Below are 24,341 nucleotides of genomic sequence, written 5' to 3'. Positions count from 1 at the left end.
TTGTTCTAACACTATAGCACTTGAAAATGTTCAGAAAACTACATAACTGACCATAAGTCTCAAAATTAAGATTTCTAATGCAGTAAAGAAACAACAAGAAGAATTTAAATATCATGATTATATGCCATCCTTGATGCTATTTTAGGCTAATACAGATACAACAAATCATAGAGAAGTCTTTCAGAGTGGGTAACTAACAGCCAAATAGAACAGGCCCAAGGGACATAAATGCTCTTATTTTCCTTTTTATGTTCAGCTGCCGAAACACTTAAGACTGATAATGTAGTGGTTTCTAAAACTAAGTTATGTAAGAGAATATCTGGAGAATTTGGAGGAAAAGCTTATTAGGTCAAAATGAGGAGTGGGGTCATAAAGTAATTAGGTGAATTAAATGTTGGGGGGGGGGGGGGGCATTTCTTCAGATCTAAAAGATGGAGATGTGTCATATTCTCCAAGATCCTCAGGCTCCACGTCTATCTTTATACAGTCACTTCTAGAATCACACACATGGTAAAAGTGACCCTGCATTTAACTATCACCACATTGGACTCCTAACAATGCAAACTGACTTGCAGATTTACCAACCTGATAGAAGAAAAGATGCAACATCTTAGGGAGGTGCCTAGCACACTTTTGAGTGCAGTAAAATGATAAATAGAATCTAAGACAATCTAGCAAAAGAGTTTCGATAGTTGCTAACAGTGAATGCATTGATATAAAAAACCCCAAATGCTGTGCTACAGGCTAGAAAAATTAAACATAGCCCCTTAATGTGCAGATAAGTACACTTATTGTAGGGTACCATGAGAGAGGATTTCTGTCAAGACTTTGGATCTAGATGCTTAGGGTGATGAAGTTTACAGGAAGAGGAAAAAGCATACCAGAACTCGTTCAGGTGTCAAACATTAATACAATTCAAAAAACACATATATGTATCCAACTGTACAAGATATGGTATGATTGTGGAGGCCAAAGAAGTAGAAGGAATAGGAGATTTTGAACAAAGACAATAAAATCTTTTTGTACCCTACTCTGTCTGTCTGGGAGTTGATTCAACTCAAGAACTCCTCCTACAGTATGGCTTCTGGAGCAAAGCCATCCTATACTTACTATGCTTCGCAACATTCTGTATTTATTAAAATAAACCTACATTTCAGGGGACTCGGCAGCTGCAGGCAACTCTAATAAAACTAGCTACAAAAGCAGCATTGGGAGCACAGAAAGGAGCAGCTGACAATCTACAGGGAGAATAGTGCAACATCAGAGGAAGAAGTCTAATACGGGAATTGAGACCAACAAATATTAAGAAGCTCAAGGAAAACAGACATTTCTAAAACTTGAGAAGATTTATTTTGATGAAAACAAAATGTTATATATCTAGGAAAATGAACTGTGTTAGACTTTGGACTGTTCAGCTCTATGTGCCTATCACCACCCGGAAGCTAGGATGCTATTAGGAGGGATCCAGAGAATATTACTTAAGAGACTTAACCAGTTCAAACTGTTTATGCTTTTAATATATTACATAATATTTAGAAGGAAATCCTCACAATTTGGGGGTATGTATTATATAGTTAATAAATTGATCCGTATGTTTGACAAGTATCTTTCTACATAAAAACACTGTAAAGATGGACTACAATAAAAATTAAAATATTACTGGATCCACAACTGCAAAGCAATCTGGAAACACACAAAAATAGTTCATAACATTAAATTGTCTCTATTTACCCGGGCCCCAATCATGCAAACACTTGTATACATTTCACTTTACATGTGAGTAAATTTGAGCACATATGAAAGTTTGCAGGATCACAGCTCAGACATGTAAGTTACTTACAGTTAAAGGGAAACCACTTGAAACGTGGTGTTAAAAAAGTAATTTTAGGTATTACATATGCCTAAGTTCTCACATCAATGTTTATGATTTTACAAAATCACATTTGCCTATGACTTGTAATAGTCTCTCATCAGTCGATGTGTAAAAAATCAGTACTAACAAGGGGAAAATAGCTAATGCTATGGGGCAAAAATTAAACTGACCATGCACACAGTGCTGCCAAATGCACAAAGTGAACAAATTGAAAAGATAGAGAATTCTTCCCTCTAATCTTTCAATTATGCTTCTCTAAGATTGTCTATACACAGAATTATTCAGGAATAGCTAATGCACTTCAAAAATTCATAACCTACTTTAATCCAAATTACCTTTCAAATGTAGACAAACCCTAAAGAGTTACTTGTAACACTAGTAAGGCTTCAATCTGAAAATATTTTGCCCAATTTTTTTTTAAGTTGGTGTGCTTTTTAAAAGCAAATGTTGATAAACATTTAAGCTTCGAGATATGGACAAAATACCAATATTTACATTTCTTTTATCAGTTTGTCATTTCAATAAATTGATAAACAATGTTTAAAAGGAGCCCTTTTACTTAGATCAGTCTTGTTGAGGAGAGCAGCTCAATGGATGGGTTGTAAAAGCCACCTTTCTAATGGAATTTTTAACTAACTTTGTGAGATTAACTAAACTTCTAATCTCTCCATTTATCAACACTTTAGAAACATTATCTAATAAAGCCAACTGAAACCTAGAGCTCTGAATCCATTACAACTGCAATAGAATACCAGAACAAAAAAAGTTGGTGCTTGCTTATTTTTCACCCATGCTGCCCCCTTTGCTAATGGGCTCAATTTTTAAAACTGTATTTTAGGGCAGGATCAAGAAAGCTGTGATCATTGAATTCACATACTGTCTAACAAGTGCGTGGCTTGAAAATATTCTTTTTTCACAGAACAGGAAAAGTAATCTTATACCAGCAACCCAAAAATCATGAATTCTGGGAGTTTTTAAGTATACTATGCAGCACTCACTGATGCTATAGCCCAATAAAAGGACATCATCAAGGTTGGGAGGCATAAAATTAGACCTATTCATTTTGTTTTACAATAGCATGCACATTGTTCCTCTCTACTTGTGCCTGTTGCATTCTTATGAGCTGGCAAGGTATTGAAATATACTAAAATCCTGCTCTTTGAAGCACTTAAGACAGCAGGATACTAGTACATTTTGATACCTTTCCTATCCACATCAAAACAAGGCAAAGCAGAAAGACAGCATTACTGTACTCATACAAGCCAGACACACTGGATTTTCTACCAGCGGCTCGGCCAAGAGAGTAGGTGGCATTCTGTAACTATGGTTTTGGAAGGCTGAGGGGTTGTTGTTTTTTCTGTAGATTATAATTTATCCTAAAATCTTTATTAAATTATATTTAATAAAAGCCTGGCAGTGACCATTACAAATCTTAACATTTGTTTTCATTTGTCAGTATCTTTAAAACTGGCTTAAAATAATCTCTTATCTTTGCTATGTAACACCATATACACCTCTACCTCGATATAATGCTGTCCTCGGGAGTCAAAAAATCTTACCGATTTATAGGTGAAACCGTGTTATATTGAACTTGCTTTGATCCACCGGAGTGCGCAGCCCTACCCGCCCAGAGCACTGCTTTACCACATTGTATCCGAATTTGTGTTATATCGGGTCGCTTTATATCGAGGTAGAGGTGTAGGATATGATATTCCATATTAGTGTATGCTTCTATTTACTTTATTATATATCAGTCAGGCAACTCACAGTCTGCAACGGTTCCTACGTTGGAACCAGGTGCCAACTTGATCACAATGCTTTCCTGCTGGTATGAAATCTAGCTAACCTAGGGACATTCATATTTAGGGATAGTTTAAACCTTGGTAACTTTGAAAACATCATTAAAATATTGATCTATACTTGAAAATTCGTCAGCCTGGTTTACCAACAGCTAAAACTTTTGACCATTCACTGGTATATGTTAGTGCTCTTCTGTATGAAAAGCCAATGCAACGAACATTTAAGATCAAAAGAAATGAGGACATCTGAGTTTGTCTGAAAATAATTTATCGCAAAATGAGTTGAAAACATAGCATTTAGGAAGGAGGAGTGTAATGACCGTATTCATCCATTACAGAAAAAGGATTACAAAAGATTTACCTTTTTCTATTTTGCCCAAACTAAGCTGTAGTCTAAAAAAGGTAAAACTTTGCATGCAAAGTTTTACATTTTACTGTGTTCTAACATCCCAATTTTCTAAGACCATGTTCTGCCATATTTTACGCAGTATAGAAACATCCAAAAGAAGCTCCATATTACCATAAAAGAAAAACATGTTTGGGCAGATAATCATTACGCAAAGCTCAAACTAAAAGAATCAGAATGACTAGCATCCTGAGCCAGAAGCCCCAGTTTACACAATTCATGATGTCTGCAATATATCTGAAGAGTCAGAGCAAACAGTGATACTAAAATAAACAATGTATACCTTTGCTGAAAATACAAGAATAATATCAGTTTCTCAAAGAGTTGAAAAGAAAACCACAATAGTAACTAATTTTACACTTTATGTGACTAAGTGGAAAACACATAGCACACTGTTAGTGCTACCAGAAACAAATTATCAATCAATAATATCAACACTCTCTCTCTCTATATATATATATATATAAAACCCACACTTCTGACCTAAGAGACTTTCATCATTGCTAATATGCAATAATCCTTTATTTAAATGACAATAATAAGATTTAACATAGTTCAAGCACAGCTAACTATGCACACTGACTACCTACAACTAATCTGCAGCAGCAAGTCCACCAAAACTGGGGGAGGAGAGGGAGGACAACACTCAACACCTTTGATACCAGTCTATCTAGAAAAATATTATACTGGTGCCACATTTGATATTATTCATACATCTACTTTGGAAAACAAAATACAGTTTTCAAAACTTGTCTCCAAAACTTGAGAATTTTTTTTTAAATGGAGTAAACTGATGTGAAGTTAACCCAACAAAATTCAAGTGAAACCTGTAGCCAGGTAAATTTGAAACATGAAGTTTGCTTTGTGGCATATGCAGATGGAAACAGAGGCTCCAAACTTTTTGGTTTATGTTGAATCCCTTCAGGCAGTTTTTAATCAGTACCACAATATATGTTACACCACAAAAGGAAAACTGTAAGAAAATAATTTCCCTAGTAATAAAGACTCTGGCTAATCCTAGAAATGCTCTTCCAAGTCTGAAATCTGTGATCACAGACTTAGCTGCCATGATGGGAACTAGTTGTTGTTACCATCCTAACTGAGACAACAATGGCTACTGAGAACCCAAAGGGCATTCATGACATTCAGACAAACCCTACAATTACCCCCACAAACTGCAGACCTCCCTCAACACCAACACTCTTTCCCCCACCCCACACACACACCCTCCAGGCCCAGAGCTACATACAGTACATCCCACTCACACCCTTAGGCACCACCACTGCTCTCCAGACACACACACACACACACAAAACACCAACCTCCCCCCAGAATACGCACAACCTGCCCTCTCCAAATACACACCCATACCCCCAAACTGACCCCCGGACACACTGAGCCCCTAACCTCCCACCCAAACCTCCCCCAACCAGCCACACCCCACAACCTCCTCCCTCCAAATACACCCCATAATCCCCAGATCTCCCCAAACTGCCCCGAACACCCTATACCCCAAAAGTCTCCCCCACTTCCAGATACACACCCCTACCCCCTCATCCCCAAATCCCCCTCAAACTGCCCCAAACACCCTATACCCCAAAACCTCCCCCACTTCCAGATACACACCCCTACCCCCTCATCCCCAAATTCCCCACAAACACCCTATACCCACAAACCTCCCCACTTCCAGATACACACCCCTACCCCCTCATCCCCAAATCCCCCTCAAACTGCCCCAAACACCCTATACCCCAAAAGTCTCCCCCACTTCCAGATACACACCCCTACCCCCTCATCCCCAAATCCCCCTCAAACTGCCCCAAACACCCTATACCCCAAAACCTCCCCCACTTCCAGATACACACCCCTACCCCCTCATCCCCAGACCCCCCCAAAAAATGCCCCCTCCCAACACGCTGAACCCCCAAACCTCCCCTCCAGATACACCCCCAAACCCCCAGCTCCCCATCAAACACCCCGCACCCCCCCCTTCAGAGACACAGCCCTGCCCCCCGGACTCACGCCCCTCAGCCCCCCTCCACAGACACCCGAACCCCCTCAGCCAAGGCAGCTAAGCCCCCTGCTCCCTTCCCAGCCCCCCGGAGCTGCCCCCATCCATCACCCCGGGGGGCGGGGAGCTGCCCCCATGCCCGGGACAGCGGGGGGCCCCTCAGCGCCCGGCTCCTGGCTGACCTGCTGCCGCCTCCGCCGCGGGGCTGGGAGCGGAGCCCGGGGGTCTGGCTGCCCGGCCGCCGCCGCCGCCTCTGGCTGGCTTTGACACCCACACGCACCATCCAACATGGCGGCGGCTGGGGGAGGGAGGCGGGGGTAGAGGCTCCCGACTCCCGGGCGCGTCCCCGAGGCCGCCCTCCCCGCGGGAACGCGCGGGCGCGAGCGCGGAGAGCGGAAGGCGGAGCCGCGCGGCCAAAGAACCGCCGCCTTGGCCCCTCCCCTCCCCGAGCCCATGGGGGGGCGCTCACTGTACATGGGGGGAGGGGGGTAACGGACCCCCTCCCCCTCTTTGGGGGGAGGGGTGGAAATCACAGACCCTCTCACCCTTTTGGGGTGAGGTGAAAATCAGACCCTCTTTGGGGGGGATCACAGACCCTCTCCCCTCTTTTGGGGGGGTCACAGACCCTCTCCTCTCTTTTGGGGGGTGCATGGAAATCCCAGGCCCTCTGCCCCCTTGGGGGGGGTGGAAATCACAGGCACAGCCCCTTCTTTTGGGAGGGTGTGTGGAAATCACAGCCTCTCTCTTCCCCCCCCCCCTTTTGGGGGGGAGCGGGATTTGGAAATCCCAGCCCCTCTCCCTTCCCAGGGATCCCACTCTGTTAATGCACAGATTGGGGAGGGGGAACCCAGTCATTTTGCAGACAGGCTTCGAAATTTCCCCCCGAGACCACAGCAAATCGAAGTCTCTCCTTCCTCAGGGCACCCAGCTCTGACCTCCCCCCACCCTAACCCCTCCTCACACACAGCTCCCCAATCCCCAACTCCCTTAAAGAGCCAAGAGTCCATCTCCCCTTTCCCACCGCAGTAGGTGGCTCACCCCAGGGTCCTACCCTAGCTCCCCATCATCATGGAAGTACACTCACCTGGCGGGATGTCCCCCAAGGGCCATGTATGGCAGTAGCTTCAAGGCAGATTTTTAACAGTCTCCCTCGTGTGAGGAAGGATTTTGTTGTGTGTGCTCCAAGAAGACATTACAAATGTCACTCCCACAGACTGTCACATCCTGACAGCCCCACCCTGCCAGGGGAGTGACCGAAAACCACCACAGTTCTTAGTTCCCCTCCCCAAACTCTACCACACCCACTCCCAGGAGTGACTGAAAATCACCCAGCCAAACAGTCCCCACTCACCACAAATCTCTCCCCTCTCCCCTCCACTCCCTGCCCCCACCCCAGGGACTTGAAAACAAATCTTTTTCCGCTGACCAAATTTCCTCCTTTTTTTCAGTTGGGGGGGAGAAAAAAAATGATTTTTGTTCCCTGCCCCTTTGTCTCTAGTGCAGCAAACACCAAAACAACCTGAATTGTGATAAGGTTGTGTATCAGTAACATCCTTGACCTCAGGAGACCCTTCCAAGTGGAACAGCTCTGAGAATATTGTTTGTTAATTAAAAGCAGGGGCCGGGGCTCTGTTCTTTTACATGAATTCTTATTTTTTTTAGTGCTGTGGTGTCCATATCCCACCAATGGATGGAATTATATCAAATCTGTTCGTGTACACTGGACTTTTCCCTTCATATTGCCCACTGATGGAGGGCTAGTGGAGACAAGGCACCGGCAGCCACCATCATTCCTCACAATGCCATCTGGACCTGCTCTGAGCTAGGTTAAAACACTAGCTCTATTCCCTGTGACACTGCACCAGTGGGAACTCAGAGGAAGAAAGTTCTAGTGTAGACACAGCCTTCATGTCTGTGTCAGTTCCCTGGCCTGGCCGAGCTCCTAGATCCCTGGGCGAGAGGCCCATATTTTGGGAGCTGAAGGTCATAAGTTCTATTTCCAGATGCTACAAGCATGCAAGGACAGCTCTGGTATTTGCAGTGCATTGGGTGAAGGAAGATATGCAGGATATCAGACAGACTTCTGTTAACCCACATAGCACATCTGGGAATGAAAGGCTGGGCAGCTGGGTGGTTCAAAGCACTGGGGATGTCTGCCAGGAATTCCAGAGGGTTTTAGCAACTCAACTAACTGGGAGACGGTCTCAAGGATTTCATCAACTAGGGAGGAAGAACGGAATTGGCAAGGGGAAGAGAGCCCACCCCATGGTTTATTTTTAAAGCTAAGCAGTTCATGGCTGGCCACTGGGTGGGTGAGGTCCTGGGTGTCTGGTGGGAGGGCAGGGCAGGTGCTTAGTTGACTAGCATAGAATCTGTATACATGGAGTTGTGGATAAATCCACATGATCTTCCTTTTCCTGTGCTGAGTTAGTCAGTACAAACTAATGGTGTTATGCATCTGGAAAGAGTTCAGAATCACAATAAGAAGCTTCTATTAATGGAGCTGAAAGGAGACAAATGTATGGTCACGACCCCTGATTATTGTGATGGCAGCTCACTTGAGGAAATGCTCAAGGTGCTTCAACAGTTGTCTAAATATGTGCCGAGCAACGTAAGGGGGTTAAAGCACCTGACTCTCACTTCTGAGAATAATCCTTGCCCAGGATTACAGGTCCAAGGAATTTAGAAGTCTCATTTTAGTCCTCTTTGGACCTGTGTTCTCATCACCAAACCATTAAACAATTCCAGGCAATTGGTGATCTCTGGCAAAGGCAGTGCTAGCCCATTGGGGGTCCTAGGCAGGAATATTTTGGGCCCCCACATACATAATGAAAAGCAAATGGGAGTCCCCTGGCACTGCTTGGGGCCCTAAGCAATTAGTCTGTTTATGCCTAGCACTGGCTCTGATCTCTGGTCAGCAGAGAGCCAGGGCTGGTACAGATCAGTAGTGAAGTGCATTAGCAGGGCTCTGCCTCCTCTGTGTCTGGCTACAGCTACAGCTATTAGTCACTCACAAGAACCAAATTCCCCTAATTCTAAAAAAAACAACAACCCACCTTAGAACAAAAGTCAAGTCGAAGGTGTTGTTCTCCCAGCAACCATCACAATCTTCAGTGCAAACTTGGGGACCAACCCTGTTTTCACCAACATCAGTGGCAAAACTCCCATTGGCCTTCGTGGTCGACAGATCAGGACCAGTACAAAGGAGCTGTATGTGCTCTGAATCACACAAATAGTGAAATGCTCCGAGAGGCAGCCTGGTCTAGTGCAGTGGTTTTCAAACTTTTTTCCTGGCGACCCATCTGAAGAAAATTGTTGATGCCTGCGACCCAGTGGAGCTGGGGATGAGGGGTTTGGGAGGAACTCAGGGCTGGGGCAGAGGGTTGGGGTGTGGGGGTGAGGACTGCAGGGTGGGGCCAGGAATGAGGGGTTCAGGGAGTGGGAGGGGGCTTTGGGCTGGGGCAGGGTGGTGGGGTGCAGGAGGGGGTCAGGGCTCTGGGTTAGGGGTGCAGGCTCTGGAGTGGGGCCGGGGATGAGGGGTTTGGGGTGCTGGAAGGGGCTCTGAGTTTGGGGGTCTCAGGGCTGGGGCAGGGGATTGGAGCATGGGCTTACCTTGGGCAGCTCCCAGTCAGTAGCACAGTGGGGGTGCTAAGGCAGGCTTCCTGCCTATCCCAGCACCGCGGACCACACTGTGCCCCAGAAGCAGCCAGCAGCAGGTCTGGCTCCTGGGCAGAGGTGCACAAGCAGCTCCGTGCGACTCTTGCCCACAGGCACCCCCCCCCAGCTCCCATTGGCCGGGAACCAGCCAATGGGAGTGCAGAGCCGGTGCTCGGGGCGGGGCAGCCCGCGGAGCCCCGTGTCCTAGCCCACCCTCCGCCTAGGAGCCGGACCTGGTGCTGGCCACTTCCGGGGCACAGCACGGTGTCAGAACAGGTAGGGACTAGCCTGCCTTAGCTGGGCAGCACCGCCGACAGGACTTTTAACGGCCCGGTCGGCAGTGCTGACCAGAGCCGCCGCGACCTAGTGCCTGATATTCCGCGACCCACTACTGGGTCATGACCCACAGTTTGAAAACCACTGCCCTAGTGGTTTGAAGATGGCTGGGGAGCCAGAAATTCCCAAGTTCTGATGCCAGCTGTGATGCTGACTCTCACAATGAGACCTTGAGTGGGAGGTGCTAAGCACCATTAAATCCGGAACAGACGGAGACCTGGGTGAGAGAATAAAATGTTTTAAATGATGAACCATATCTGAAGGAATATGTCCCATTTTTCTTCTCTAGAAACACTAGCAATGGGTAAATGGAGGATGAAGCATAAGGTGTGTGGAAATTGTATATTTTTTTGCATGTGAATTTGATGCTATTGAAAAGGACCTGTAGAATGAGGTCCCCCATTAACAGAAAATGTGCAGAAAAAGTTTCCTCATGATGCCTTCTCCCCACCCCTTCTTCCTCCACTCTGGCCTAGAAGGGCCACCTTTGGGAACAAGAGGCGAGTTCCTTCTGCCTATCCAATTCAGTCCTTGGTCGCTCTACTGAGTCTGCCAGCGTGGGGGCCCCTTGTGGTGCTGGTTTAGTATGATGGGGACACCCATACTGAGAACAGAGCTGAGCCAGTCAGACTTGTTTCACACAGCTGATTTATGGCCCCTGTTGGGTAGGAGCCACATTAGGTCCTCACTGCCCTAGGCTGGGATCTGGACCTGTGACCTAATAGTGAAAGGCTTTCCAGCCAGTCCTCCTATGTGACCCAACCCCTCATTGGAAACATGTGGGAACTGTGCTTGGTAAGTTGCTGGGAACACTCTATCGAATACTGGAGAACTCACAACTTTTCAATGATGCAGGAGTCGGAGAGTTGGAAGCCATTCTTTACGCTACCAATTTCTCATCAGAACCAATTTATCACCTCAGGGTCTGTCACAGCCCAAGAGCAATCCATGTGTGCAAAGCAGGGTGAGGGTGGAGCAAATAGACCTTTCCAGTTACTGTACTATCTAACAAAAGGCATCGCCGTGCAATGTACCACGTGGAAGAGAATCTCCTAGCTAAGGAAAAGTGGGTGCAGATCCTGCTGGCTCAACCTAGGCAAGGCTCCTAGCCTAACAAAGTGCCTGCCAGAAAGCCACAAAGGGGCCCTGTTCCTGATGCCAGTGATGATATGCATATTGCTCACATAGCAAGTGCAGCCACATAGGGCTCGGGGACAGTCACTAATTAGCTAATGAGTCTGTTTTAGAGTGTCTGGCCATCGCTCAAATGACACAACAGGAACACCGCCCTGGAAGCATTTCACAACAGGAAGTGCATTTCCCCCCAGCTTGGCATTAATGAATAGGCTACAAACAACAATGCTCTATGATGATCTGATACTCCGGCCATATGTCAACCAGGCCAGAAAAAACCCTGTAAAAATTCTAAGGAAAACTTGATATATACAGCCCCGCAGTTTGAAATTTGATTTCCGCATTCTATTGTTTCCCATTTCCTGAGAGCTGGCTTGGTGGATCACATTTTCTTCTCCTGTCTCCAGGCCTTGCTTCCAAACAAGACTGAATCTCATTATACTGATGCATGACTCTAGCTGCATGCAATTCAATCTCTAAATCACAGTCATTTTGCTCCATTACTGGTTTGCTTTCCCCATTCCCAACCTATAGGTCATTAAAAGAATCAATTTAAAACCAGAGGCCAACATTGTCAAATGTAGGTACCTAATGTTAGGCACCTAAATCCACATTTATGCACCCAAATAGAAGCCACCTGAGTTTTCAAGGTGCTTAACATCTTCAGTTCCCACTGAAATCGGGGGCTGGGGCTAGTCAGCATCTCTGAACAATTAGGCCCATCTAGATGCCCAAATATGGATCTAAGAGCCTAATTTGAGCTTTTGAGGCCCCCAGGTTTGGAAATTTTGAGCAAAGCTGAAACTACAACAAAAAGCTGCTAAATTTGTCCATTATCATTAGAGCTGAATGAATTTGAAAGGAATGATTTGATAAGTGCAGCCTCTTTTTGGCCTTCTGAATTATCGACAAGGTGCTGACAAAGTTATTGAATTGATTTAGTATTCCAGGTCACTCACAACAATTTCCACCTCCAGTTTGTTCTGTAAATTGTTCACAAGCAGTTCGTTGCAAGTGATCACTATTCAAAATCTGAGCTATCTTGTGGTTAGTTTCGATTGGACACACCAGGTCCATATGGTATTGTTCCCTCTCCCAAACTGGATGAGTTTAACTCTTAGGCCCTTGTCTACATGTAACCAAAATAAATATATCACTTGTAATACGTCTCCTTACTATATACATCTCTTCTTACTATATGTTCCATTCAATGCATCTGAAGAAGTGGGCTGTAGCCCATGAAAGCTTATGCTCAAATAAATTTGTTAGTCTCTAAGGTACCACAAGTACTCCTGTTCTTCTTGTGGATACAGACTAACACGGCTGCTACTCTGAAACCTGTCCTCAGTTATTTTGGTTTAAGTCTCAGAGACATAGACCTGAAGGCCAGAAGGGGCCATAATAATCATCTAGTCTGACCTGCTGCCCATCGCAGGCCACAGAACCTCACCCACCCACTCCTGTAGTAGACCCATAATCTCTGGCTGAGTTGCTGAAGCCCTCAAATCTTGATTTAAAGACTTCAAGTTACAGAGATGCCACATTTACTCCAGTTCAAACCAGCAAGTGATCCATTTCCCACACTGCAGAGGAAGAAGAAAAACCCTCAGGGTCTCCGCCAATCTGACCTGGGGGAAAATTCCTTCCCAAACCCCAATATGGCTATCGGTACTGTTAGACCCTGAGCATGTGGGCTTGGGTATGGACTCCCTTATTTCAGTATAAGGGTGCCTTTATATTGATTGAGGTCTGGTCTACACTACAGACCTATATCAGTATAACTACATCACTCAGGGGTGGGAAAAATCCACATGCCTGAGCAACGTAGTTATACCAACCTAACCCCTTCTCTGCCCCCCCCCATGTAGACAGTGCTATGTTGGCAGCAGAGCTTCTCCCATCAACATAGCTACTGCCTCTCGGGGAGGTGGATTAACTATGCTGATGGAAGACCTCTCTCCCATCAGCTTAAAGCGTCTTCATTAAAGCCGTGTTTTAAGTGTAGACTTGCCCTTAGTTAAGCCCCAGAATCATCTCAAGTTCTATCAAAATAGGGCATTTTACACTGATATAATTATTTTGGTTTCACTCATAATATAGACAAGCTCTTGGAATCCTTCTTCTAGTGCAAATATTCATATTTACAAGTTCCAAATTTATTCTCTTTAAATATTCTCTAATGTTCACTTAAAGTGCATTCTTTCCGCACCCATTCATTCATTAGAACATTGATAGGAAGGGGCGTGAGAACACAGCCCAAGCAAATTGGGTGTTTTTCTTGGAAGGAATATTCACCAAAGACATTATGAGGCATGTACCTAGTTCTAGTCATAACCAAGTGTAACCCACACACCACCAGAGTGTGGAGCTCTGTCCCATCTAGTGGCACCGAGACCACTTCGAGAGAGATAGAGAGACAGAGGGCATGGCTATACTTGCAGATGTAGAGTGCTTTCGGTTAAACCACCCTTCGGCAAGCGCACCAGGGAAAGCGCTCCAGTCTGTCCACACTGACCGCTGCAAGCGCACTGGCATGGCCACATTCGCAGCACTTGAAGCGGTGCATTATGGGCAGCTATCCCACAGAGCACCTCTTCCCATTCTGGCGCTGTGGCTTGTGGGAAGGGGGCGTGGGGTGCAGGGCATTCTGAATCCTGTCCCAATGCCCTGTGATGCATCACTTCGCATCCCAGAAATCCCTGTGTCTCCATCCACATTTGGCGCCATCTTTCAATGGTTTCTGTGCAGAGTGCGCTTTGTCTTCCCTTTCGGTCTGCGGGAATGGAGCCCGAACTGCTGCAGAACATGCTGACAAATCTCGCCAGCACGTCTCATTTGGCAGTCGAGTTACTGCTTAAGTTCCAGAGTGACAGTGAGCAGTCTGACAATGATATCGAGTCGCATAATGTATACGACACAAAATTGATTGTCTCATTCACGGACATGGTGGGATCACATCATCCTGCAAGTCTGGGATGACAAGCAGTGGCTGCAGAACTTTCGGATGAGAAAAGCCACTTTCATGGGACTGTGTGCTGAGCTCGCCCCCACCCTGCGGTGCAAGGACACAAGATTGAGAGCTGCCCTGACAGTGGAGAAGCGGGTGGCTATTGCAATCTGGAAGCTGGCAACTCCAGACAGCTACCGATCGGTCACTAACCAGTTTAGAGTGGGAAAGTCGATGGTTGGAATTGTGTTGATGCAAGTTTGCAGGGCCATTAATCGCATCCTGCTCACACGAACCGTGACTCCGGGTAACATGCATGACATTGTGGCTGGCTTTGAACAAATGGGACGATAGATGGGACGCATATTTCTATTCTGGCACCAGCCCACCCAGCCTCCGAGTACCTTAACAGAAAGGGGTATTTCTCCATGGTTCTCCAGGTGCTTGTGGATCACCGTGGTCGTTTCATTGACATTAATGCAGGCTGGCCCGGAAGGGTGCATGACGCACACATCTTTCGGAACACATCTTACCCTCCACGCCCAAACAGCCCGTACCTAAAAACTTCCTTCCCGAAAAGAAAGCCACTTATCAGGAACCTCCTCTGTTGTTTGTCCTTCCCCAAGTGCCTTCCTCCTGGCTTGAGAAGAGCTCCTGGCTGCATGCATCTAGGGATTCCGGGGTGTCTCCCCGCACCTTAGCACCATCGCTCACTCTTTCCTCCTCCTCCTCCTCCCCAACTCTTGCTGTGCTGGGCTCGGAAGTGTCCATGGTGGTCATTGCAGTGGAAGTGGGATCACTCCCAAGTATCGCGTCCATCTCTTTGTAGAATTTGCACCAGAGCGGCCGTTTGCCTCGCGGGCTTTGCGGTAGGCATTCCGCAGATCCTTTACTTTAACCCGACACTGCACCACGTCCCGTTCATGGCCCCTGTCCATCATAGCCCTTGATATGTGCCCGAAGGTATCGTAATTCCTACAGCTGGAGCGCAGCTGGGACTGCACAGCTTCCTCCCCCCAAACACTGACAAGGTCCAGCACCTCACCATTGCTCCATACTGGGGATCACCTGCTGCATGGAGGCATGGTCACCTGGAAAGATGCGCTGAGAGTACTCCACGCCTGGCTGAGCAAACAGGAAGGGGATTTTCAAAATTCCCAGGGAATTTGAAGGGTGGGTCTGACGCTTGGTCACCTGAGGACAGGGCAGCAGAGTTCAAAAGTGATGACCAGAGTGGCTAGAACAGGCATTGTGGGACACTTCCGGAGGCCAATCAAAGCCAATCAGAGCGCATTAGGTGTCCTCACTGGCACCGCGGTGCTCCAGTGAGAGCGCAACAAACGTTATTCCTCTCGGGGAGGTGGAGTACCAGGAGCACTCCAGCCGCGGAGTCAGAGCGCTCGACGTGCCTTGCCAGTGTGGACGGGGAGCGAGGTAGAGCCCTCTCAGCGGCTTTCTTGTGCTATAACGCGCAAGCGTAGCCAAGGCCCGAGATTAATGCGCCTGCTCTACAGCCTTAGCTAACAGCCAGGTGGCTATTAGCCCATGTGATTTAGAGGCTCATGCCCTAAGCTTCCCAGGTTCAATCCTGCCCAATGACGACCAGGGTCTGTCGGCGCTACACAAGCTCTGTGCTTCTTTAGAAGAAATAGGGACAATCTGATCCATGGTTGTGCCTCCTTCCCTGTAGATTCCCTTCCTACCCCTCCCTGGATTAAATTCGCCTCTGTGCATAAGGCCAATGCATTACTGTACTTACTGTAAGTCCCACGTAAGCCCCATTTTGAGAGTCTAAGTGGGACTTCAGCGGTGCACGGTGGGCCTTAGGCTGGCCCATACTCAGGGTGACTTTGAACTCTACCACCACAGACTTGTTCACCTTTCTTGATCCTGCTCCCTGAGTTGCAGGGCCGCAATCCCTCCCCAGTTCCCAGTGCTCTGGGCCTTTTTCCTTGTTGCATCACCAGTGTGAACGGAAGTCACTTGTTGCTCCTAAATTGCCCAGTTCTGCAGCCCTTATACACACTGGGTAGCACCCACCCACGCCGTCTCATTGGACCTGTCGGCATCAATAAACGTTGCAGAATCAGCCCAAAAGTATTTAGTGAAGAGTGGGGTCACTTAATGCCACCTTACACTTCAATGGAGGAGAGAAAAGATAGGAAAGGGAGACAACTCCAAGTCTCCATTTCTGCTCTAAAAGCGTAAAATGAACTTGTGGTTTCTGGAGATTGCATCTTCTAGAAATTCGACTTCTTGACTTCCAGCTTCTCAATGCGCTACACCCAAGAGAGCTTCCAGCCAGCAAGGAGGGCTGGACACAATTTCCTTCAGAGCTTCTCATTGCCAAAGAATGTCTCCTGAGCGTTGAGATGCTCCCGCCTTGGCCTGGGGCTGTCCTCAGACCGCTGCCAGCTCCTTCTCACCTTTGTAATGAGGGACTAAGCTCAAGATGACCTGTTTTGTTCCACAGGTATCTCACATGGCCACGGATTATGGAACCATAGAAATGTAGGGCTGGAAGGGACTTCAAGAGGTCAGCTAGTCCATCATCCTCCCTGGCTCCAGATTTTTCTTTTGAGAAAGATAGAAACTCACTATTAGCGAAAAGTCAGCAGAGCAAAAGGAAGAGAGAACAGAACTCCCTGCTGCGTAGCGCTGCCTTGAAATCGATCTCTTATCACCTTGGTGGGCTGGCGACTGTGCTCATTATTCTGTCTGATCCTATATCTGGCCTGAAGAGGAATATGGGAGGCTTTATGCAGTGAGGGAAGTGAAAAAGAGCATGTTTGACTGACAAGCAGAAGAGCTTAATGAACAATCGATCAAAGCTGGTCAGGTAACAATGCCCCTGGGGCTGTTCTTAATGCTGTCTCGGTGTGCATTTTAATCAAGGAGCCAACCATCCAGACTGCAGCACAGTCCATTAGAGCAGTTTCCCAGTGACCACCAGTGAACCTACAGAAAACAAGAGAGGATGCAGAAGGCCTTGCACTTTGGCATCAAAATCTAATGCCCAGGGGAAAGTACCATCTTAACTACAAAGAAGACTAAGAGCCTGAGTCTCCTGTTATCACTGATGTAAATCCGGAGGAACATTACTGAAATCAACATGGTTACACCAGGAGTAATATTCATGTAAGTAAGAGGAGACTGAGATTCTTGGTGGCTTCTAGAGGGAAGGTATCCAGGGCCCATTTAATCATGAACTGCTCTGCTACCAGTCACAATGCAAATCCCATACTTCTCTCAGAAGGGTGTAGAACAAGAATCTTCTATAGCATGAGCTCAACTATATGCAACACTAAGACCCAATGCCCACCCAAATATACAGCGGACTGTATCCACTCCATCTCCTGTGGAGATTTCCCTGCAATTTATACCGAGAAAACCAGAACGGAATTTCACATTGCATTACTGTCGCAGTTTGACTGCAATCAGAGGAGTGATAGCAAACTCACACCTATGGCAACATGTTCTGTAGTGATGGACAAATCTCAGCGGTTTGGTACGTTTGTACAGCACCTGGCGCAATGGGGCCGTGGCCACTGGGTGCTACCGTAATACAAACAACATCAGTAGATATAGCCAAACCTCTTTATCCAAAAGTCAGGCTGGGAATCTGGTGAGATTTCTGGTGCTTCCTGTTTCTGGCCGGGGGCGGGGGGGAAATACACAAGAACAGCATCTTTCCTGTAGTATTTTGGTTATGGAAGCCCCGGTGTTCACATGGCGAAACTACCCGTCTAACCAAAGCGTTAACCAGAGTTTTTTGAACCTGAGAACGGGTTGGCTTGCGTTTCTGGGTAAATGTTCACATCTTTTTCTCCAGTGTGCCCCTCACCACAGCATCTGGGTGTCCACAAAATTCCATGACACTGAAGAAAGTATATTCTCTACCCACCCTCAGGTTTCACCACTAGCATGTATTCAGATCAAGGATGGGTTTGATTATTGCTGGCGTTTATCTACAGGGAAGCATTGACAATCTACACTTCGAGTGTTACAATAGTAAGAAAGATTTGCAAAGAAAAGAGTTTTAAGTCTCGTCTGTACTGGAGATTTGCCCCGACTGCAGTTTGCTCCATCAGAGTTAGCCATACCAGTGCAAACCCCTGGTGTAGACAGGATAAAACAATTCAGATAGGCATAGGTTAGCTTGATTGCCAGCAGGGGTAAGCTCCACAAGTGCAAATAGTGGCTTTTCCTGTCTATACTGGGGGTTGTACTGGTGCAGCTACTCCAATAGTGGGCCAACAATAGCTGCTTGTAAATGGAGCAAATCCCCCGTGTAGATAAGGCGTTGCCTTTCTGGCTGGGGTGGGAGTTTTTCCTTTACTTCACATCCGTTGGCCCATCCCTAAAGTTATCACTACTGACCATAAAAGCAATCCCAGGGCTGCAATGAGAAAACAGGGATTGGAAACCAAAGAGAAAGAGGCTCTAATTGCTCCTTGCCTAATGGAAAACTCAGCAAACTAAACTCCTCCCACCCGAAGGCTAATGCCGGGAGAGGAGCTCTCAAATTTCCAAGGGTGGAATATCACACAGATTAAATGAAAGAGGAGTGGGGTGGGGAGGGAGGGGCAGAAGGCCCTTTGTAGTCATCCATAAAAGTGCATCAGCTCTTAATCATTCACAGCCCCTCATCCCCAACAGTGCAAACCAACCTGAGAACAATGCCGGTTCATAACTCGCGGTCCCCGGAAACAGGCTTTGTCTACACCAGCTTTTTTTTCTTCCTAAAACTTTCCCGCTGTTGCTCCCACCGTTTCTGCTCTTTTGGTGGTAGCAGCAATGGGAATCCTAGTGTAGACAAGGTGCTGGAAGCCACTGACATTTTAAGCACCGTGTCATTTCACCCAGGACTAGGTGACATGACGATAGCTGGCACCCATTCTACACTAGTGTCTCCATCACGGCCACAAACAGCGGCGCTGAAACCCCGATAGCAACAGGGGGACGTTTTAGCAAAATAATCCAAGTGTACACGAGGCCCTAGTGACCTCTGAGCAACACCCTAAATTCACCTCTGAACTAATACAATTTAGATAATGCTTTCCCAGCCAACGTGTTATTTGGGCCAGCATCCGCTCTGAATGCTACCGCTGAACGATTGCTACACGGGTCTCCCTGAAGCAAGGAGTTCAAGCCTGGTTCAGGCACGCACAGAAGAAAAATCTTTATCTTGCAAGCACAGCAAGTTTCAGTAGGTGCCAGGGCCGGTTGGTCAGGTTATAATTGGCTGTAATGGGCACTCCCACGCGCTGCCAAATTCTTCTGAGCTGAGTGGCATGGAGAAGCGCAGGATTCCTTCCTGGCTGTAAACAGTAGAGGAAGTCAGAGGAATTACTTCTAGTTCAATCTTTAAAATCACACGTAGCACTGCTCAGTGGAAGCAAAGCTCACACACCAGCACAGACGGGAACCGGCTTTGGCAGCGCATGACCCTGTTTCTGGTGGGGCTTGAACCACGATAGCTGGAGCCCTGCGCGGATACAAAACTTTGGATCTGCATCCAATCCGTGATCTGCAAAGATGGCAAACACAATACAACCGCAGATATCAGCGGATATAAAGCCGATATCCGGGATCTGCAGGGCTCTAACGATAGCTTCAGCTGCCCTCAAGAACAAGTGGGAAGCATGTTTCTGCCGAAAACAAGCTGGCTGCCGCCACTCTCCACCACATCAGGTAGCACTGCTGTAGTTCAGTTTCCCCGTCCGACGAGCAGGCTGACCACAGACAGGCCTAAGCCCCACAAGCCGCTCTAAGGCACTTTGTAGGGAATATTAAGCGTGGATGCCAGTGTATTTGAGGCTGGAACATGTTAAAAATGGGATGACTACGGCTAAGATTTGATGCACAAGGTGCTAACCAGAACAGTACCAGCAAAAGTCAAGTAAACCTGGACTGTCTGAGCATTGACTCAAGTGAGACTCCACTCAGCTGGAAGAAAGCTTGAGACACCTGCTGAGCGAGGCGTCTGATTGCTTTACACCGAGGTTATGGCTACACTCGAGAGCTTACAGGGCACAGCTGCACTGCTGTAAGCTCTCCCTGTAGCCGCTCTAAGCCAATGGGAGAGAGCCCTCCTGTCGGCATCGTTACTCCAGCCCCCGCGAGCGGCCATATCTGTATCGGCAGGGGAAGCTCTCCCACTGACAGCACTGTCCACACCAGCGCTTAAGCCAGCATAAATTGTGTCGCTCAGAACAACATCAGCTTAAACTGTAGTGCAGCCATAGCCCGAGAAAGAACTTACGTCTGGGCTGTGTCTTACAAGTGGTTTCCTCTGCTGAAGCCACCAATTTGACCCTTGTGGTGATGCATGCAAAAGCATCTTGGCAGAAGCCTTGTTCTAGCTAGGGAATAAAATGAGACTCGTAAGCACCCCAAGACAGTTGCTCTGTATTATCATTGCAATCCCTCCTTATCCGGCTGTTTATAAACAGCGAGCCTGGATCAGCATTGACAACTCTTGTCTCATGAAACATGGCATTTCCTCAAAGCCCCAGCTCCTGGAGCCCTGTGACTGCATCAGAATCTCAGCTTTCCTTTTTTTCTTTTAAAAAGAGTAAGTTTCTAGCCCTCCTGAATTGGGACGAAAAGATGGAAAATGTAAACCGAAAAGCCTCAACATGCAGAAAACAAATAAACAGAACCCTGCCTGTATTATTTTTTAAATCTCTTTTTTTTTAAAGACAGTCTCATGATTTTGGGGAACTTGACTCAGTAGTTTTGAGCACTTGGATTTGGTAACAACATGATCCCCCACTGCCTTGGACTCTGTGCCTTCGTTTTACCCCTGTACAAAGGGAGCGTCAACCACCAGCAAGCCAAACAGTGATGCTTTGTACTTGTCTAAGGCCTGATTCAGTACAGCGCTGAAGCACTGTTTACAGGCTCTCCTGAACAGGGGTGGATTTAAACACACGCCAGAATGATTTGCAGAATTGGGATTTAAATGACACTGCAATGAAGAATCCAGGCCAGCCCCTGCTGAGATGATGGTGCTTCACCAGCTGTGAGACCAAAGGTTAAGTGCCAGCTTCACCTATTGCAGCTCAGGAACACACCTACCTTTGTAGAATTTCTGTATGGTCCTGCTCTAATGGGATTAGTTCATTGTTAGGAGACAAATTGAGATCGGTGAGCGGTGAGCGAGAGTAACATAAGAGCCTGCATAATTTCTCATCCCCTCTCCCCAGCTCAGTTTCCCGATCCTGTTGAAATAGCTGGATGTAGGCTCCAGCCTGATCCTTAAAGGCATAGCCTGCTCCTTCACCAGGATATGGGCCGATGCATCTGTTTCAGCAGAGAGCTTTGAATGGGATCACGGGAATGGCTAATACAAGCCTGCTCAAGGAGGAGGGGAGCTAAGAATTCTCCCTTCCTTTAAAACATACAAACCTGGTTTTATGAGGCTACCTTTCACTGCACACCACCCTTTGTAAGAAGCTTGCTAGCCCACAGAGGAGGGTGCCTAAATGTTAGATGGCCATTGAAAAACCGGAGAGACAATGGTTCTACGTAACGTAGCCTGTATCAATCCCTGCATTGTTCCTATCTTGAACGCTATTGCTGTTTCCCCTATGTGCTGCACTAACACTTCCCTGCATCTGCCTTCCTGCGACCATATCCCTTCAGACTATGAACCCCTCGGTTCTCATACTCTAGGCAGGGTTGGGCCTAGTCACCACCTGAAGGGGAAACCTCCAAGGAAAACCCAGGGGACTGGCTGGCTGTTGGGGATTCAAGAGCGACACTGTCTACACATGGGGGTTAGCTCTGATTTCAGTCATCAGCTTGACATCTGGGCTAGCTCAAGCAGTGCAAACGGTGGCATGCCTGGTTTGGGCCAGTGCAGCTACACTGATGGCAGGCCCCGGATGGCTGAAAATGGGGTTAAACCTCTAGTGTAGACAAGGCCTAAGTGTACATAGGAGAGGGTATTGAGGGAGTTCTGTGCTGCCCTGCTGGTGACATGTAGAACACTATGCTCTAGGTGTCTCTAAGCCTCTGGCTGCCAGAAGCTGGGACTGGACCAGAGGGAATGGGTCACTCGATAGTTGCCCTGTTCTATTCATTCCCTCTTAAGCACCTGGCACTGGCCACGGTTGGAAGACAGGATACTGGGCTAGATGGACCCAGTATGGCCATTCTTATGTTCTTAGAACCCAGGTCATCTCCTCTTGTGGTCATCAAATAGCTCAAAGTGCTTTTATCAATAAGAATTAGGTGCACTAACTCCATTAGCTCCACCAGATTCTAGGCCAAAGCCTTACATTCTGCCTCCCTAAATTCCTGTCTCTGGTTTCCCCTGAGTAATCTATTCTTCTTTTCCCCTCCTATCAATTGTTGTGTGTAGTTGCGGTTGAGTTCTACCCTAGAGTTGGCTGCATTTCAGCGGTAGGGGAGTGATCCCTACACTGTGTATAAAACAGGATCAAAACCATCATTAGCACAAGTTGATGCAACTCAATTGATTCCAATAAACTCATGGGGACCATCAAAGAATACACAGTAATAAAGGCACTGGGTTAAGGCTCAGCGGCAGGATTGTGCAAGGGGCAGGCTCCGGGAGTGCAGTCCCTGCTGTTTGACTAACTCTGTTCTACTGATTGGCCACCAGTAACAGCCAAAAGCCACCAAGCTCCATGTCTGTTGGCTCATGCTGACTCCAGAGATGAACACAGCACACATGCCTTTTAGGGTTCATTTGTGCTCCCGTTGAAATCAATGGCAAGATGTCTATTGCCTTCAGCTGGAGGAGAACTGGACCCATCTTCTGCAATTAATTTGGGAAGAGACCCCAGCCTCTCTGAGAGCATCTTCGGGGTGCACTGGAGCAAGTTCAGCCTTTTATATCCAATGCACTAAGGAGTGCGGGCAACAGCTGCTCACCAGGTTGCACAGGTGCAATGTTCAATTTCAGACTAGATCTCCTGGCCACCTGGCAAACCCCGTTATTATTTCCCCCAGTTTGGACCTCTGCACCATGCCAACCCCTGGGGGGGAGGACAATGACCTAACCCACCCCCACGTGCACTGCCCTCTGTTCTATTTGTTCAGCTTGAAGCCACGGCAAAGTTCACCCGAGTTCAAAACTCTGACGGAAAATGAAGACAAGAAGGATTCAACCTCCCTGATGCCCCGTGTGTTTTTAAACCCTCTGTCCTTTGGAAAACCCAGAGAGAAGCCAAATTCCTTGGGGTTTAAAGGATGGAACAAGACATGTTCAGTGGTGCTGCATTCAAGATAACATACCCTCTCTGAAACCGCCTCAAAGCCTATCGAACACAGCAGGAAACTCCCCAGTGACATTAATCCAACAAGACAACATGTGCGCACACCATGCTGTTCCATCCAGCTGTCACCTAAGCATCCGTATTTTGAAATGGCAGGGTGCTCTGGCACTGCAAAGCTTGTTATGACTAATAACTGGTAGTATTTCAAAGGGTGGGACTGATCCTGCATCCTTCACTTACCCAAGGAGTCCCATTGAAATCAACAGGAGTATCTGACTCGAGTAAGGACTGCTTGCATCAGAAAGGGGTGAAGAATCAGGGTCTTGTTCATCCTTGGAGTTTTCCATAAATATTGTGAAATAAACAAAAAATACAGATTTGCATTTCAGATGCTTTCTCCAGCTACGCTGAGAAGCATGGTGTATCTGAATTGAAAGGAACACTCTGATCTCTCTCCATAGATATATATTAAAAACCATTCTTGCTTGTGTTAGTACAAGTACCTTACATGATGACGGCTGAAAGAATTCTTCAAGTCACACTCCATTTGCACCTGTTGTGCCATTGTCTTACCTTTTGTATTTACATCAGATGCTGAAATAGATGGATCAATTCCACTTGGCTTCGGAACATTTCATGCTGGGGTTCCCATGAACTAGCTAAGTGGGTGCCGTAATGTTGGTCTTTCAAACACTGCAGGAGAAGAGTGTTTTCTTTAAAAAAACAACAACAAAAAACAACTTTAATAACATTTTATTTTAACATGGCAAGGAAACATTTCTAGGCATATTTTATAATTGTTTTAAAAAAGAAGAACTCAACAAACCCTATATTTTGGATCTCAACGAGGTGACAATATTCCTTTAAAACAGATGGGCCCAATCCCAATCTTATTTCCACAAATGGAAATCTGGAGTGGCTTCAATG

The 24,341-nt window shown here is 46.8% G+C and overlaps 1 protein-coding gene across 3 annotated transcripts in view; it reads right to left on the bottom strand.

Moving 5' to 3' along the window:
- EPN2 (epsin 2) overlaps positions 1-7,245 on the bottom strand; it is a 63,531-nt gene extending 56,286 nt beyond the window's left edge. For 2 of the 3 annotated variants that reach the window (XM_039492337.1, XM_039492335.1), the window contains exon 1: positions 6,272-6,397. The gene's annotated coding sequence lies outside the window, so the exon portion shown is untranslated. Of the gene's footprint in view, positions 1-6,271; positions 6,398-7,173 lie in introns of those variants that run through there. The other variant, XM_039492336.1, reaches the window with a different exon arrangement.
- Positions 7,246-24,341: the final 17,096 nt, after the last annotated feature.

The sequence above is a fragment of the Mauremys reevesii genome, linkage group 10, assembly GCF_016161935.1.
Source record: "Mauremys reevesii isolate NIE-2019 linkage group 10, ASM1616193v1, whole genome shotgun sequence".
In the NCBI taxonomy this organism is placed as follows: Eukaryota; Metazoa; Chordata; order Testudines; family Geoemydidae; genus Mauremys; species Mauremys reevesii.
The sequence above is the reverse complement of the archived record's forward strand: the minus strand, read 5'-3'. Positions and strand labels throughout refer to the sequence as shown.